This window comes from Leucopleurus acutus (assembly GCF_964270905.1).
Source record: "Leucopleurus acutus genome assembly, chromosome: 9".
Taxonomy (NCBI): domain Eukaryota; kingdom Metazoa; phylum Chordata; class Mammalia; order Artiodactyla; family Delphinidae; genus Leucopleurus; species Leucopleurus acutus.
Genome location: NC_139144.1, coordinates 104,606,005 through 104,623,984, shown reverse-complemented (window position 1 = coordinate 104,623,984; position 17,980 = coordinate 104,606,005). Strand labels below are relative to the sequence as shown.

Here is a 17,980-nt window from a genome sequence, read left to right as displayed (position 1 = left end):
CTTAGAATTTCCATCATTTTTTTATGGCTTTCATTTCTGATGAAATTCCTCATCTGCTTATGTATATTGTTCACTTCTTCTAATATATACTTTAACACATTTATTACGGTTATTTTATAGCCTCTGTCTGCTAATTCCATAATCTATATCTTTGGCTCTGAGTCTACTGACAAAAATTTTCTCTTGATAATGGATCACATTTTCTTGCCTCTTTGCTTGTCTCTTTAATTTTTAAAATTTCACTCTGTACACATCCCACGTAAAAGAATAATTGAGAATTAAACAGGTAGTATTTGCCCCTGAAAATGGTAGGACGCTGAGTCAAACGTATCTGTAATTGGGCTGAGTCTGGGCTTTGTTGCAGCTTTAATTAGACTCATGCCACCCCTGGCTTCACATACTCTGAGGGCAGGGTCAAGACTGTCCCTTCAACAAGGCTTAAAACCTGAGCACTGGAGAGATCCTGAGGCTCCAGACTTTACACGTGAGCAGCCACTTCCTGAGCCTTTGGAGACCTCTCTCCGTTCTTCTACAAGAGGAGCAGGCTCTGATTTGCTTCTGCCTGGCATCCAGGAGGAGCCTCCTGTGCCCTAGGAAGCTCCCTTGGCCATCCTGCTCATCCCCAAGCCTCCAGAAGGGCCCGGCCACGTACTTGGTCCAGGTACCGCGCACATCGGGAGGGCTTACCTGCCTTGGTGCTGCTACCATGCACCCAGTGAAGGCCCCGTGAGAAGGATGTGGTACGTGGGTGTGGATTCACTCCAAGCCTGGGAATCCTCAGAATTCCAAACCTTCCTCTCAGCCCACACGCGGCTGATGAAGAGTTGCCTAGAAAGATGCACAACGTGAGAGTTCTGAGTTAAGTTTTATTTGGGGCAAAATGAGGACTGTAGCCTGGGAGACAGCCTCTCAGAGAGCTCTGAGAAACTGTCCTGAAGAGGCAGGGGGAGGTCAGTATAGATGTGATTTTTAGTGAAGGGGGAACGTGCAGTCAAACATGCATTTTGGGGGCCTCCCTGGTGGCATAGTGGTTGAGAGTCCGCCTGCCAATGCAGGGGACACGGGTTCGTGCCCCGGTCCGGGAAGATCCCACACGCCGCAGAGCGGCTGGGCCCGTGAGCCCTGGCCGCTGAGCCTGAGTGTCCGGAGCCTGTGCTCCGCACCGGGAGAGGCCACAGCAGTGAGAGGCCCGCGTACCGCAAAAAATAAATGAAAAAAGAAAACCATGCATTTTGGCAGAAGGTGGCTGCTCGTCACGAGGAGCAGATGTCTCTGTTAATGATTTTAGTGCTTTTCTAGATACAAGGAGATGCAAGAATTGGGCTCATAATATCTCCTGAGAATATCTAACTATCTGAAGGCCTGTTCTGCCGGGTTTTCCCAGAGCACAGAGGGCCTCCTTCCTGCTCTCCACCCTGAGCTCCTTTCAGGGGGTGTGGAAGGTCAGCGGCTGCAGCAGTTCATGATTTAATCCTCGTAGAGGCTGATGGCAAGGGCCAATCTGTAGTTGGCAGACGTTTAAAAGACAGGTGGGTGCCACATCCCACACACACTGAGTAAAGAAAAATGCGGCAGGGATGAAAGTACCCATGGTCTCTGCTAGGAAGGGCTTGTCTCTTACTGGAATTCAGTTCAGTGGGGTTTCCCTGTGTTCCCAGTCCTGGGTTGCCTTTAAACATGCATATGATTTTGTCACTTCTCTGAACTATTCTGATTTGTAAGGTGGGATCTCCTGCAACTCACTACATCCCAGCTGCTGAAGTGTCCATTTGAAGCTGTGTTCGTGTCTGGGGTGTGGATGGGAATAAATCACCCTTGGGGTCAGAAAGAAATAAACGCCAATTTAAATAGTTCTCTGGGTAAATTTTGATTTCATCGGTTTTACACACACTGGAAATAAATGGTCTTTGCTACCGCCCATGTTTCCACATGAAGTGATGCAGACTGTGTACTGCCCGAAGCTGTCAAGCCTAGGAGACAAGTGGAGGTTGAAACGCAACCTCAGCTTTTTTCTCCCAGTTTATCCTCTCAAAGGAAAAATCTGTTCCTAATTCATCCATGGCTCCGTGTGCAAAGGCAAGCAGCGACCCCAGTATCGTTGTTCTGTCTACAGATCGATAAACTCGTCCCCCAAATCTGGGCATTATAGCTACTTGCAAGAATATTGCCTAAATTATCTCGAATAACTTGTCATATTCTAAGGCCAGTGTTGAAAAGAAAAAAATTGACAAAGATACAGAGAAGACCCCAGGTACTAATGGAGGAGTCGCTGACCTCTTTAGGAAGTTTCATGCAATGTAGCAGAAGCGACCTTTCTAAACAAGTTTCTTTTTCAATTTGAACTTTTTGACAATTTCTTTGCAATCTCATTCCTCTGAATGTGAGTTTTTCCCTATTTACATATTTTTTGGAGCATACGTCCACATAACTATGAAATAAAACTTGATCCAAAATCTTCACTTAAGATAAAAATGAACTTATTTACAAAAAAACAAAAAAAACCAGACTCACTGACACAGAAAATAAACTTATGGTTACCCGGGGTGATGTGGGGGGAGGGGGAGGGGGAAGGATAGATTGGGAGTTTGGGATTGACATGTACACACGGCTATGTTTAAAAACGATAACCAACAAGGACCTACCGTATAGCACAGGGAGCTCTGCTAAATACTTTGTAATAACCTAAATGGGAAAAGAATTTGAAAAAGAATAAATACATGTATAACTGAAGCACTTTGCTGTACAGCTGAAACTAACACAACGTTGTTAATCAACTGGACTCCAATATAAAATAAAAATTAAAAGAAAAACAAAAGAACACAAAATCATCACTTCAGTTCGTTTATGTGTCTGTGCACAAACACATTATATGAAAGCCTGTCATTCGTTTTCTTTAACTGGTTCCATCAAAAAATACTGAATGAGTTCTCATAATCTGTATTCACTGTTGCCTCCCCAGTGCCTAAATAATTACCTGGCACAAAGTCCCTGTGCCTACTTTCTAGTGAAGAGACATCTACGAAGGATACGGAAAAATAAATAAACCTCATTTCTAGAAGTGATAACTATGATAATGTTATAGTTTCGCATTTCAACCAGAACACTCTTGAGAGTAATTAATGATTACACGAGGAAAGCAAGTGTCCCCAGGGATGGCCTGGGTGTAAACAAGACATAAGGAACTTAGGGGAAAGTTCTGTGAAAAAAAGGACATTGGGGTTATGGCTTGGACTTGAGAGGGAGTCAGATGGAGTCTGAGTGGGTGGGGAGCAGACGTTAGCAGGGGCTCAAGGGAAGCCCCGTGGAGGGGTGGCATTCAATCCTAATCAGAATGATGACAGTGCGTCACTAACCAAAGCCTGGAGGAAGGGCAAGTTCGGGCAGGGCCATGGCAAGTGCAAAGGGTCTGAGGAGGAAACAAACCTGGTGTGTTCAAGACAGAGACGGAAACAATGGGCTGCCACCAAGTGAAGGAGGCTGGAGGTGATGGGACATGGATAGAGTCAGAGAATCGAGCTCTGCTGTCCTTACGGGCCCTGCTGGGAGCTGGCAACTCCACACAAAGGGGTGACTCGGCGAAGATCCAAATGAGAGAGATAAGTTCTCATCTAATTAGGGGGAAATATTCATGAGAGTCACGTGCTAAGGTGATGCTCTTAAAGCAGTCTAAACTCAGCAGTCAGCTAACTTGCTATCTCAAGAAGTGTCAAGGTGAGGTTTTTCCCCCCCACTAAAGTGAATTATTTTACAATGAGAATAATGCCTTACCTTTGCAAAAGTTTTCTTGCAGCGTTATACGGAACTACATTTTTATCTTCTGTGTGTAAAGCGTTCTGGAAGATGATAGGGCTTTGGAAGGCTTTGGAAGGGTTGTCTGGGTTTCCAGGTCCAGTCCAAGTTCAGCACAGAGTGCTGTGAATGCCTGGCGGGGAGAGGTAGTTACAAGGAAGAGGAATCAGGACAGGTGGACATTTCATAGGCCAGAAAGCATTTTGCCTATTAGTAGAAAGGCCCGCATGAAGTTAACAAAATCAATTGCAAAACACAATAGAGGAGGCGAACCTTGACAACAGAATCAACTAAAACCTCCCCCGTTTTGGCGGTAAGTTCAGGATGTGATACCTTTCCCTAGATGTCAATGCTGCCTCAGAGGGCAGTCCTTCACTCGGACTCCAGTGAAAGGCCAAGCAACCAGGTATCTTTTTCTGTGGTTGCAATATCTTCTCTCTAAGGCCCAAAAGGAATTTTTGTCATTTTATATTTCTCACTAACAAGTAAATAAAACAATTTCCCTCCAGAGAAATCCTCATGGATTTGGCCCATAGATACTACCTAGGGCTTAATTCAATCACAACAATCCTTAGAGAATTGTGCAGGCCAACTGAAAAGCAAAGATATTGCATTTATATGCGTAACATCTATCAAACCTATAGCTCTTAAGATATTAAAAGCTCTATCCTTAGTAATACAGTCTCAGATGGATTTTAAATAAACATTAAAGATGTATGTAGACAAACTTCCAGTTATAAGAGTAACAAGTCCTGGGGATCTAATGTACAGCACAGTGATTATAGTTAATATTGTAGCATATATTGAAAATTTCTAAGCGAGTAGACGGTAACTGTTTTCAACACAAAAAAGAAATGGTAATTATGTGACGGGATGGAAGTGTTAGCTAATGCTATGCTGGTAATCATTTTGCAATATGTAAATGTACCAAATCGACCCGCTATACACCTTAAACTTACCCAATCTTATGTGTCAATTATGTCTCAATAAAGCTGCGGGCAAACCTAGGGGCAAGATGGGAATAAAGAGGCAGACCTACTAGAGAACGCACTTGAGGATACGGAGAGGGGGAAGGGTAAGCTGTGACAAAGCGAGAGAGTGGCATGGACATATATACACTACCAAACGTAAAATAGCTAGCTAGTGGGAAGCAGCCGCATAGCACAGGGAGATCAGCTCGGTGCTTTGTGACCACCTAGAGGGGCGGGATAGGGAGGGTGGGAGGGAGGGAAACACAAGAGGGAAGAGATATGGGGATATAAGTATATGTATAACTGATTCACTTTGTTATAAAGCAGAAACTAACCCACCATTGTAAAGCAATTATACTCCAATAAAGATGTTTTTTTTAAAAAAAAGCTGTGGGCAAATAATTTAAAATACAGAAATGATTTAAATATATATGTAGAAAAGAAAGCCTACAAGAAGTTATAAACAGAGAAGATTTGAGTAGGTGCTGATTATTTTTAAAATGGATAATAAACAGTCCCTATTCCAAGGCAACGATTAAGCATTAAAAATGGTAGCTTAGGTGGAAAGCATGTCTTTTCTAAAAATGGCCAAAAAAGTATCTCCTGTTTGAAATGCTCTTGTAAAAGAGGTAGAACCTGCCTCTGCTCCCCTTGAACCTGGGCAGGCTCGAGGCTCACCCGGAACCAGCAGACTCACTCAGAACCGAAGGCTGGCATGGAAGCTTCCAGGTGATTTTTTCTGCAGTGATGGATAACTGGGCCTGGAGGTGTTGTCCTCACTCCCCACAGAGAAATGAAATAACTTTCCCAAGGACACACAATTTTGTTAAATGCCAGGTTAGAAACCAGATCTCTTGATACTTAAGCCAACGTTATTTCCACTACGGCCTCCCCTGCCAGGAAAACCCTTTGCAACTGATTCCTCCGATGTTTACCACTGAATTAACTGGATTTTAAGTTGTTACCTGAGCGTTTGAGCAATATATTCTCTTGCCATACTTTGTTGGCCGTATGTAAATTTTATGCAATGATAATCCATTATAAATAGGGGGGATTAAAAAAATACGTCATTGCCTTAGTTCTTCCATACATTTTTCCCCAAAAGAGTCCCATGTCCGTCATTCACAATAAAGCTCCGTTTTGCCTTTATCGTAGTTCCAGTGAGTTGCTATTAATTTTTAAAAAACAAGACATTAACCTCTCATCTTTTGAAATGAAAGAAATGGGAAGGAACTTCAAGATTGAAAATGACCTCGATGGAATACATTAAACAGAATGTGAAATGGCCAGACTTTAACAAATGTAATTTAGAGAAAACTGCTGATCAAAACATATCATTTCTCCTCTTGATTTCTTCCTTTCTTGATGCTCTGTTCAGGCAAAGGAAGGAAAACTGGAACAGGAGAAGCAGAGATTTCAAAGAAGGGCTAGCTTGAGGCAGAGGTGAGCTACAGTGTGTTATGACAGGTGAATGTCAACAGAGAACAAGCAGAAAAATAGCCAGAAACTAAGAAGGAAAAGCAACAGACCCGGAACGAGAGATGAGAAATGTCAACTCTATGCTTTGTTTTCTTATTTACAATAATTACAGACATATATACGTATACACATATATATGTGCATATACACAGTCTATACCACATAGACTGAAGTTTCCTTTTTTCATTTTTACTGATTTTCATTTCACATACATGTACACATACATGTACATGTACACATACATGTACTGTAACTTTATATACGGAAACCTGGAGTGAGTATTGCTTGTTTGTATCAACTATTTTTTTTAAACTTCCTTGATTTTATTTTTTTTAATTTTATTGGAGTATAGTTGATTTACAATGTTCTGTTAGTTTCAGATGTACAGCAAAGTGATTCAGTTATACATATACATATATTCATTCTTTTTCAGATTATTTTCTCATATAGGTTTTTACAGAGTATTGAGTAGAGTTCCCTGTGCTATACAATAGGTCCTTGTTGGTTATCTATCTTATAATATAGTAGAGTGTGTATGTTAATCCCAAGCTCCTGATTTATCCCTCCCCCCCAAGTTTCCCCTTTGGTACCCATAAGTTTGTTTTTGATATCTGTGAGTCTGTTTCCGTTTTGTAAATAAGTTCATTTGTATCATTTTTTAAAATTAGATTCTACATATAAGTGATATCATATATTTGTCCTTCTCTGTCTGACTTACTTCACTTAGTATGATGATTTTTAGGTCCATCCATGTTGCTGCAAATGGCATTATTTCATTCTTTTTTATGGCTGAGTAATATTCCATTGTATATACGTACCACATCTTCTCTATCCATTCATCTGTCAATGGACATTAAGTTGTGTCCGTGTCCTGGCTATTGTAAATGGTGCTGCAGTGAACAATGGGGTGCATGTATCTTTTTGAATTATGGTTTTCTCCTGATATATGCCCAGGAGTGGGGAAGTTTCCTCTAAATCCCTTCATTCAATGAATGAGGACACTGGGCCTGCAGGTGATTTGAGTCAGCGGCCCCCAATCACACTGCTATTCAGTGGCAGCCAGAGAAGATCCCATTCTCAGACTGGTGTGCTCTTGGCTTCACCGTGGTCTGGCCAATTGTGTTATCTGTTACTAGAAAATGCTCCAGCCCTGCTTCCTCCACTGGCAGTGCTCCAGCCCACTTCCTCTGTGGGCGCCCTGGGCACAGGACTCCATCCCTGAGGGGAGGCTGTATGTGCCTCAAGCCCATTGTTCTTACCCTCATTGGTGAGGGTCCATCTGTGTGTTTCTTTTTCTGCACCAGGGCTACCACACTGTCCAGCATGGTAGGAGCTTGATAAGCATTTGCTTAATGGACTATTAAAGGAAACAGCTCTTTCATCTCTATTAGTGTTTGGCTGAATGTCTGACACCAAGTAATGGTGGAGGAATAGAGTTATGACCAAGACAGAGTTGCCCATAAATGTCATCTTCTGCCTCTGGCCTTACAGTTTTTCCAGCTCAGAGCCTTTCCATGTGCATCCTGAGGGGAAGACTGAAATTCAGCGATAATGGAAATAAGAATATTACTTCGGAAAAGACAAAATCTCTAATTCAAAAAGATACATGCGGGGGGACCTTGAAGATGGCGGAAGAGTAAGACGCGGAGATCACCTTCCTCCCGACGGATACACCAGAAATACATCTACACGTGGAACAACTCCTACAGAACACCTACTGAAGGCTGGCAGAAGACCTCAGACCTCCCAAAAGGTAACACACTCCCCACGTCCCTGGGTAGGGCAAAAGAAAAAAGGAAAAACAGAGACAAAAGAATAGGGACGGCACCTGCACCAGTGGGAGGGAGCTGTGAAGGAGGAAAAGTTTCCACACACTAGGAAGCCCCTTCGCGGGCGGAGACTGCGGGTGGCGGAGGGGGGAGCTTCGCGGCCGCGGAGGACTGCACAGCAACGGGTGCGGAGGGCAAAGCGGGGAGATTCCCGCACAGAGGATCGGTGCCGACCGGCACTCACCAGCCCGAGAGGCTTGTCTGCTCCCCCGCCGGGGCGGGCGGGGCTGCGAACTGAGGCTCTGAGGCTCGGGTTTCGGTTTCGGACGGAGCGCAGGGAGAGGACTGGGGGTGGCGGCGTGAACACAGCCTGAAGGGGTTAGTGCACCACGGCTACCCGGGAGGGAGTCCGGGGAAAAGTCTGCACCTGCCGAAGAGGCAAGAGACTTTTTCTTACCTCTTTGTTTCCTGGTGCGCAAGGAGAAGGGATTACGAGCGCTGCTTAAAGGAGCTCCAGAGACGGGCGCGAGCCGCGGCTAACAGCGCGGACCCCAGAGACGGGTGGGAGACGCTAAGGCTGCTGCTGCCGCCACCAAGAAGCCTGTGTGCGAGCACAGGTCACTCTCCACACCCCCCTTCCGGGAGCCTGTGCAGCCCGCCACTGCCAGGGTCCCGGGATCCAGGGACAACTTCCCCGGGAGAACGCACGACGCGCCTCAGGCTGCTGCAACGTCGCGCCGGCGCAACGTCACGCCGGCCTCTGCCGCCGCAGGCCCGCCCCGCACGCCATGCCCCTCCCTCCCCGCCGGCCTGAGTGCGCCAGAGCCCCCGAATCAGCGGCTCCTTTAACCCCGTCCTGTCTGAGCAAAAAACAGACGCCCTCCAGCGACCTACACGCAGAGGCGGGGCCAGATCCAAAGCTGAGCCCCGGGAGCTGTGCGAACAAAGAAGAGAAGGGAAATCTCTCCCAGCAGCCTCAGGGGCAGCGGATTAAGCTCCACAGTCAACTTGATGAACCTGCATCTGTGGAATACATGAATAGACAACCAATCATCCCAAATTAAGGAAGTGGACTTTAGGAGCAAGATCTATGATTTTTTCCCTTTTCCTCTTTTTGTGAATGTGTATGTGTATGCTTCTGTGTGAGATCTTGTCTGTATAGTCTTGCTTCCACCATTTGTCCTAGGGTTCTATCCGTCCATGGTTTTTTTTTTTTAATTTTTTTCTTAATAATCAATTTTAATTTTAATAACGTTATTATACTTTACCTTCGTTCTTTCTTTCTTTCTTTCCTTCCTTCCTTCCCTCCTTTAGACAACGAATCATCCCAAATTGAGGAGGTGGTCTCTGACAGCAAGATTTAGGATTTTTCCCCCTTTACCTCTTTTAGTGAGGGTGTATGTGTATGCTTCTGTGTAAGATTTTGTCTGTATAGCTTTGCTTCCAACATTTGTCCTAAGGTTCTATCCGTCCCTTTTTTTTTTCCTAAATGAGAATTTTTTAATTCAATAACTTTATTATACCTTATTTTATTTTTACTGTATCTTTTTCTTTCTGTCTTTTTTCCTTCTTTCCCTCCTTCCTTCCTTCCTCCCTCCCTCCCTCCCTCCTTTCGTTCCTTCTTGCCTTCTTTCCTTCTTTGCTTCTTTCTTTCTTTCTTTCTTCCTTCCTTCCCTCCTTTCCTTCTTTCTTTCCTCATACTTCTACTAATTCCCTCTACTTTTTCTCCCTTTTATTCTGAGCCGTGTGGATGAAAGGCTCTTGGTGCTCCAGCCAGGAGTCAGGGCTCTACCTCTGAGGTAGGAGAGCCAACTTCAGGACACTGGTCAACAAGAGACCTCCCAGCTCCACATAATATCAAACGGCGAAAATCTCCCAGAGACCTCCATCTTAACACCAGCACCCAGCTTCACTCAACGACCAGCAAGCCACAGTGCTGGACAACCTATGCCAAACAACTAGCAAAACAGGAACACAACCCCACCCATTAGCAGAGAGGCTGCCTAAAATCATAATAAGGCCACAGACACCCCAAAACACACCACCAGACGTGAACCTGCCCACTAGAGAGACAAGATCCAGCCTCATCCACCACAACACAGGCACTAGTCCCCTCCACCAGGAAGCCTACACAACCCACTGAACCAACTTTAGCCACTGGAGACAGACATCAAAAACAGCGGGAACTACGAACCTGCAGTCTGCAAAAAGGAGACCCCAAACACAGTAAGATAAGCAAAATGAGAAGACAGAAAAACACACAGCAGATAAAGGAGCAAGATAAAAATGCACCAGACCTAACAAATGAAGAGGAAATAGCCAGTCTACCTGAAAAAGAATTCAGAATAATGATAGTAAGGATGATCCGAAATCTTGGAAATAGAATGGACAAAATGCAAGAAACAGTTAACAAGGACCTAGAAGAATAAAGATGAAACAAGCAACGATGAACAACACAATAAATGAAATTAAAAGTACTCTAGATGGGATCAATAGCAGAATAATTGAGGCAGAAGAACAGATAAGTGACCTGGAAGATAAAATAGTGGAAATAACTACTGCAGAGCAGAATAAAGAAAAAAGAATGAAAAGAACTGAGGAGAGTCTCAGAGACCTCTGGGAAAACAATAAATGCTGAACTAACGTTCGAATTATAGGGGTTCCAGAAGAAGAAGAGAAAAAGAAAGGGACTGAGAAAATATTTGAAGAGATTATAGTTGAAAACTTCCCTAATATGGGAAAGGAAATAGTTAATCAAGTCCAGGAAGCACAGAGAGTCCCATACAGGATAAATACAAGGAGAAATACGCCAGGACACATATTAATCAAACTGTCAAAAATTAAATACAAAGAAAGCATATTAAAAGCAGCAAGGGAAACACAACAAATAACACATAAGGGAATCCCCATAAGGTTAACAGCTGATCTCTCAGCAGAAACCCTACAAGCCAGAAGGAGTGGCAGGACATACTGAAAGTGATGAAGGAGAAAAACATGCAGCCAAGACTACTCTACCCAGCAAGGATCTCATTCAGATTTGATGGAGAAATTAAAACCTTTACAGACAAGCAAAAGCTGAGAGAGTTCAGCACCACCAAACCAGCTTTACAACAAATGCTAAAGGATCTTCTCTAGGCAAGAAACACAAGAGAAGGAAAAGACCTATAATAACAAACCCGAAACAATTTAGAAAATGGGAATAGGAACATACATATCGATAATTACCTTAAATGTAAATGGACTAAATGCTCCCACCAAAAGACATAGATTAGCTGAATGGATACAAAAACAAGACCCTTATATATGCTGTCTACAAGAGACCCACTTCAGACCTAGAGACACATACAGACTGAAAGTAAGGGTATGGAAAAAGATATTCCATGCAAATGGAAACCAAAAGAAAGCTGGACATATCAGACAAAATAGACTTTAAAATAAGGACTATTAAAAGAGACAAAGAAGGACACTACATCATGATCAAGGGATCGATCCAAGAAGAAGATATAACAATTGTAAATATTTATGCACCCAACATAGGAGCACCTCAATATATAAGGCAAATACTAACAGCCATAAAAGGGGAAATCGACAGTAACACATTCATAGTAGGGGACTTAAACACCCCACTTTCACCCATGGACAGATCATCCAAAATGAAAATAAATAAGGAAACACAAGCTTTAAATGAGACATTAAACAAGATGGACTTAATTGATATTTATAGGACACTCCATCCAAAAACAACAGAATACACATTTTTCTCAAGTGCTCATGGAACATTCTCCAGGATAGATCATATCTTGGGTCACAAATCAAACCTTGGTAAATTTAAGAAAATTGAAATTGTATCAAGTATCTTTTCTGACCACAATGCCATGAGACTAGATATCAATTACAGGAAAAGATCTGTAAAAAATACAAACACATGGAGGCTAAACAATACACTACTTAATAATGAAGTGATCACTGAAGAAATCAAAGAGGAAATCAAAAAATACCTAGAAACAAATGACAATGGAGACACAACGACCCAAAACCTATGGGATGCAGCAAAAGCAGTTCTAAGGGGGAAGTTTATAGCAATACAAGCCCACCTTAAGAAGCAGGAAACATCTCGAATAAACAACCTAACCTTGCACCTCAAGCAATTAGAGAAAGAAGAACAAAAAAACCCCAAAGCTAGCAGAAGGAAAGAAATCATAAAAATCAGATCAGAAATAAATGAAAAAGAAATGAAGGAAACAATAGCAAAGATCAATAAAACTAAAAGCTGGTTCTTTGAGAAGATAAACAAAATAGATAAACCACTAGCCAGACTCATCAAGAAAAAATGGGAGAAGACTCAAATCAATAGAATTAGAAATGAAAAAGGAGAGGTAACAACTGACACTACAGAAATAAAGAAGATCATGAGAGATTACTACAAGCAACTCTATGCCAATAAAATGGACAATCTGGAAGAAATGGACAAATTCTTAGAAATGCACAACCTGCCAAGACTGAATCAGGAAGAAATAGAAAATATGAACAGACCAATCACAAGCACTGAAATTGAAACTGTGATTAAAAATCTTCCAACAAACAAAAGCCCAGGACCAGATGGCTTCACAGGCGAATTCTATCAAACATTTAGAGAAGAGCTAACACCTATCCTTCTCAAACTCTTCCAAAATATAGCAGAGCGAAGAACACTCCCAAATTCCTTCTATGAGGCCACCATCACCTTGATACCAAAACCAGACAAGGATGTCACAAAGAAAGAAAACTACAGACCAATATCACTGATGAACATAGATGTAAAAATCCTCAACAAAAGACTAGCAAACAGAATCCAACAGCACATTAAAAGGATCATACACCATGATCAAATGGGGTTTATTCCAGGAATGCAAGGATTCTTCAATATACGCAAATCTATCAATGTGATAAACCATATTAACAAATTGAAGAATAAAAACCATATGATCATCTCAATAGATGCAGAGAAAGCTTTTGACAAAATTCAACACCCATTTATGATAAAAACCCTGCAGAAAGTAGGCATAGAGGGAACTTTCCTCAACATAATAAAGGCCATATATGACAAGCCCACAGCAAACATCATTCTCAATGGTGAAAAACTGAAAGCATTTCCACTAAGATCAGGAACAAGACAAGGTTGCCCACTCTCACCACTCTTATTCAACATAGTTTTGGAAGTTTTAGCCACAGCAATCAGAGAAGAAAAGGAAATAAAAGGAATCCAAATCGGAAAAGAAGAAGTAAAGCTGTCACTGTTTGCAGATGACATGATCCTATACATAGAGAATCCTAAAGATGCTACCAGAAAACTACTAGAGCTAATCAATGAATTTGGTAAAGTGGCAGGATACAAAATTAATGCACAGAAATCTCTGGCATTCCTATATACTAATGATGAAAAATCTGAAAGTGAAATCAAGAAAACACTCCCATTTACCATTGCAACAAAAAGAATAAAATATCTAGGAATAAACCTACCGAAGGAGACAAAAGACCTGTATGCAGAAAATTATAAGACACTGATGAAAGAAATTAAAGATGATACAAATAGATGGAGAGATATACCATGGTCTCGGATTGAAAGAATCAACATTGTGAAAATGACTCTACTACCCAAAGCAATCTATAGATTCAATGCAATCCCTATCAAACTACCACTGGCATTTTTCACAGAACTAGAACAAAAATTTTTGCGATTTGTATGGAAACACAAAAGACCCCGAATAGCCAAAGCAATCTTGAGAACGAAAAAAGGAACTGGAGGAATCAGGCTCCCTGACTTCAGACTATACTACAAAGCTACGGTTATCAAGACGGTATGGTACTGGCACAAAAACAGAAAGATAGATCAATGGAACAGGATAGAAAGCCCAGAGATAAACCCACGCACATATGGACACCTTATCTTTGATAAAGGTGGCAGGAATGTACAGTGGAGAAAGGACAGCCTCTTCAATAAGTGGTGCTGGGAAAACTGGACAGGTACATGTAAAAGTATGAGATTAGATCACTCCCTAACACCATACACAAAAATAAGCTCAAAATGGATTAAAGACCTAAATGTAAGGCCAGAAACTATCAAACTCTTAGAGGAAAACATAGGCAGAACACTCTGTGACATAAATCACAGCAAGATCCTTTCTGACCCACCTCCTAGAGTAATGGAAATTAAAACAAAAATAAACAAATGGGACCTAATGAAACTTCAAAGCTTTTGCACAGCAAAGGAAACCATAAACAAGACCAAAAGACAACCCTCAGAATGGGAGAAAATATTTGCAAATGAAGCAACCGACAAAGGATTAATCTCCAAAATTTACAAGCAGCTCATGCAGCTCAATAACAAAAAAACAAACAACCCAATCCAAAAATGGGCAGAAGACCTAAATAGACATTTCTCCAAAGAAGATATACAGACTGCTAACAAACACATGATAGAATGCTCAACATCATTAATCATTAGAGAAATGCAAATCAAAACTACAATGAGATATCATCTCACACCAGTCAGAATGGCCATCATCAAAAAATCTAGAAACAATAAATGCTGGAGAGGGTGTGGAGAAAAGGGAACACTCTTGCACTGCTGGTGGGAATGTGAATTGGTTCAGCCACTATGGAGAACAGTATGGAGGTTCCTTAAAAAACTACAAATAGAACTACCATATGACCCAGCAATCCCACTACTGGACAGATACCCTGAGAAAACCGAAATTCAAAAAGAGTCATGTACCAAAATGTTCATTGCAGCTCTATTTACAATAGCCCGGAGATGGAAACAACCTAAGTGCCCATCATCGGATGAATGGATAAAGAAGATGTGGCTCATATATACAATGGAATATTACTCAGCCATAAAAAGAAACGAAATTGAGCTATTTGTAATGAGCTGGATAGACCTAGAGTCTGTCATACAGAGTGAAGTAAGTCAGAAAGAAAAAGACAAATACCGTATGCTAACACATATATATGGAATTTAAGAAAAAAAAATGTCATGAAGAACCTAGGGGTAAGGCAGGAATAAAGATGCAGACCTCCTAGAAAATGGACTTGAGGTTATGGGGAGGGGGAAGGGTGAGCTGTGACAGGGCGAGAGAGAGTCATGGACATATACACACTAACAAACGTAGTAAGGTAGATAGCTAGTGGGAAGCAGCCGCATGGCACAGGGATATTGGCTCGGTGCTTTGTGACAGCCTGGAGGGGTGGGATAGGGAGGGTGGGAGGGAGGGAGACGCAAGAGGGAAGACATATGGGAACATATGTTTATGCATGACTGATTTACTTTGTTATAAAGCAGAAACTAACACACCATTGTAAAGCAATTATACCCCAATAAAGATGTTTAAAAAAAAAAAGATACATGCACCCCAATGTACATAGCAGCACTATTGACAATAGTCAAGACATGGAAACAACCTAAATGCCCATCAACAGATGAGTGGATAAAGAAGATGTGGTACATAGATACAGTGGAATATTACTCAGACATAAAAAAGAATGAAATCTTGCCGTTTTCAGCAACATGGATGAACCTAGAGATTATCATACTAAGTGAAGTCAGAGAAAGACAAATATATGATATCACTTATAGGTGGAGTCTAAAAAATAATACAAATGAACTTATTTATAAAACAAAAATAGACTCACAGATAGAAAACAAACTTATGGTTCCCAAAGGGGAAAGGAGGGGGTGGGATAAATTAGGAGTTTGGGATTAACAGATACATACTACTGTATATAAAATAGATAAACAACAAAGACCTACTGTATAGCACAGGGAACTATGTTCAATATCTTATAATAACCTATAATGGAAGAGAATATGAAAAAGAATATGTATATACAGATGCACACGCATACACACATAACTGAATCACTTTGCTGCACACCTGAAGCTAACACAACCTTGTAAATCAACTGTACTTCAATTTTTTAAAAACGAAGAATATTAGGCTGCTGCAGCTCTAGCATCAACAGGCAAATCTCCAAATACTTGAAAATAGCTTAAGGAATTTGTGGTACCCTGATGACATATAAACACAATCACAATGTATGTAGAGTGTACGAAAAAAATACGAAAACAGATACCCTGCTATTTCCTCCAGTTGGCTGTGTATCAAAGAGACGGATATTAGGCTAAAACCCATATCTACCGTTTGCAGCGCTCTGTTCCTTACCTACATCTTTATTATACACCTACAGCAGGCAGCTCGGAGAAGCTCTGACCTTGGAAAAGAGACATCACAGAAACTACACACATCCACACCAAAAACCCAACCACAAATAGATTCTGAATTTCCTTTTGAAAGTCATTGCATATTTTCCCTGAATCCCCTTGACATTATATTTACACTTGTAATTAACATGTTATAATGTGCAATTAATTGGAGAAGATGGGAAAATGGTTTCCCCAAATCCAATATATTAAATTGAGCATTTCTATCTAGTTAGTGCAGGAAGAAATGTTACTTATAACAACCGGCATCGTATCAAATAATGGATTCTGCAACATCTCCAAGTAGGAGAAAAAAGTTCTTTCGGGAGAAAGTAGAAGTTTAAAAGTGTGATGGAATAACCTCCATGATTACATTTCCAGGAGAAAACATTTCACTTTCTTTAGGTTGACAGAAGCAAGATGCATTTCTGGGAGTAATGAATCTCTCCTCCATCTGCCAGACGCTTGCCTAAACAGGGTTAATTTTCTTTCTTACCTGACAGTTACATGGCTGCATAATTAGGCAGAGAGATGCTCCCAAAGGATCAGAGACACTGCAGAGGGGGATTAAGGAGATATTACCAAGTCCCTGGCTCTGGAATGCCATGCGGGCCAGCTTGGCTGCACTGTTTTGCCTTCACCCTGATTTCCACAATCCTCTTCTTGTCTTTTTCCAGCCCACCATTCCTGTTTTAGCCTTTATTTTGCAAGCTCAGGGTTATTCCTTATTACCTTGGTCATGAGCCCCTGGCTGCCTACTTAAGCATCTCTAAGATGGCTGTAAGAGACCCTTTGTACAGGACACGTTTTTATTCCATAATATTCCACACTATCAACCTCATTCCTCAGCCTCAGCCATCCCTAGTCTCCCTTTCTTCTATTGAGGCAGATTTAATCTCCATAAACTCCTGACAACTCCAGCTATGACACCATGTTGCTCAGGTGACTTATATCACCATGTTGCTCAGGTGACTTGGGTCATTAATTTCTGAAACTGTTTTGGTGCCTCAAGCCTCTCTTGATTCGCATTGCCCCTCTTTAGCCCATCCTTTCCATCCACATGGGAACGTCAGCTCATTCTTACCTGCTTCCGGGTACCGATGCACAAACCTTCAGGCAGACACAGTACTCGCCACCCTGGCAAGGCATCCGTTCTTTCCACACAGCCTTCCTATGTGCCCCCTCCAAAAGGCACTGTCTGGGTGCTGCATTAGAGAACAACATGCATAAGTCTTGTTTTCTGATTTTTAGGACCTCATGGTGCAGGAGGAGAGGCAAGTCACTGGAGGAAACACCCGCTAACACTATCAATCTTAAATGCCGTGGAAGAGTTAACCACCTGGTCACTCTGACATGAAACCAAGAACTACTTGTCCAGATTGTGAAACACAAGACGGAATTATTTTTAATTTTCAAATGAGACGGTTAGCCCCACTTTACTCTCCAGCTTCATTTCATGTGGTGGCTTATTCCCATCAAGCAATGCTCATTTTTCTTACTCTGTTCCCTAGAAAACACCTGGAGCCCTCTCTCCCATCAATCAAGTAAAGTCTAGCCTCCTTTGGAATCTAGTTCAATATATTCTATAAATAACTTCTATAAATTTAGTCATTACTTCAGCACATACCATTTTCCCCTCCCTTTAATTTATACAGCACTGAGTAAATGCAGTATAACATTAAATTACAAAGGTTGCTTACAGCAAGAATATAAAATTTGGGGCTTCCCTGGTG

The 17,980-nt window shown here is 41.7% G+C and overlaps 1 long non-coding RNA gene across 1 annotated transcript; it reads right to left on the bottom strand.

Annotated features, from left to right (window-relative positions):
• Positions 1-718: 718 nt before the first annotated feature.
• On the bottom strand, positions 719-17,419 carry LOC309966560. Its single transcript, XR_014326463.1, has 5 exons — positions 17,332-17,419; positions 4,123-4,227; positions 3,769-3,922; positions 2,643-2,682; positions 719-828 (listed from the first exon to the last, which is right to left on the bottom strand). It is a non-coding gene; the product is annotated as an uncharacterized lncRNA (long non-coding RNA).
• Between the last annotated feature and the right edge of the window lie 561 nt (positions 17,420-17,980).